This window comes from Somniosus microcephalus, unplaced genomic scaffold, assembly GCF_052327205.1.
Source record: "Somniosus microcephalus isolate GS21.2 unplaced genomic scaffold, FLI_Smic_1.0 unresolved_chr2, whole genome shotgun sequence".
Taxonomy (NCBI): Eukaryota; Metazoa; Chordata; class Chondrichthyes; order Squaliformes; family Somniosidae; genus Somniosus; species Somniosus microcephalus.
In genome coordinates, this window is record NW_028225180.1 from 23,666,011 (window position 1) to 23,666,600 (window position 590).

The 590-nt window shown below is 48.6% G+C and overlaps 1 non-coding gene across 1 annotated transcript; it reads left to right on the forward strand.

Moving 5' to 3' along the window:
- The first annotated feature begins 242 nt into the window (after positions 1 to 242).
- trnat-ugu (transfer RNA threonine (anticodon UGU)) lies at positions 243 to 315 on the forward strand. The gene has a single exon. It is a non-coding gene; the product is annotated as a tRNA-Thr (tRNA).
- Positions 316 to 590: the final 275 nt, after the last annotated feature.

Consider the following 590-nt stretch of genomic DNA (forward strand, 5'->3'; position numbering starts at 1 on the left):
GACACAAAGAGGGAGAAATATAGAATGAAGGAGGCAGAGAGACTGAGAGAGAGATAGAGTGTAACTGAGTTGCCTTAAATGTTTTAGTACGTGCAAGTTGCTCTATTGTTGTTGAGAGGTGACTATTGAAGAGCCTGAGGCAGGTATCGGGGGATGAGATACAATCTGAGTGGTGAACTGCGCCCTGCCTCATTCTTCAAATGCACAGCACTAACCGGAATGAGAAGCAATCTAGTACAGGTGGCTCCATAGCTCAGGGGTTAGAGCACTGGTCTTGTAAACCAGGGGTCGTGAGTTCAAATCTCACTGGGGCCTGTGCAAATTTGTTAATTCACAGCATGGTTACTTTAAAGTATGAAACTGCTCCGAGACCAACACGAGAACAGGCTCTCTCGCCCTTCCCAATCCCTCTCCTTCCGTTCAATTTCCCTGTACTTCCCCCTCTTTGCCTGTCTCTCTCTTCCTTACCCTTCACCCTCTCTCTACACATCCCCCTCATTATCTTCTCTCACCTTCCCCAATTCCCATTCACCTCCTCTCTCTACACTTTCAGTGCGGGCCCTGTGTTCAGTGGGGGCACCGTGTTCAGT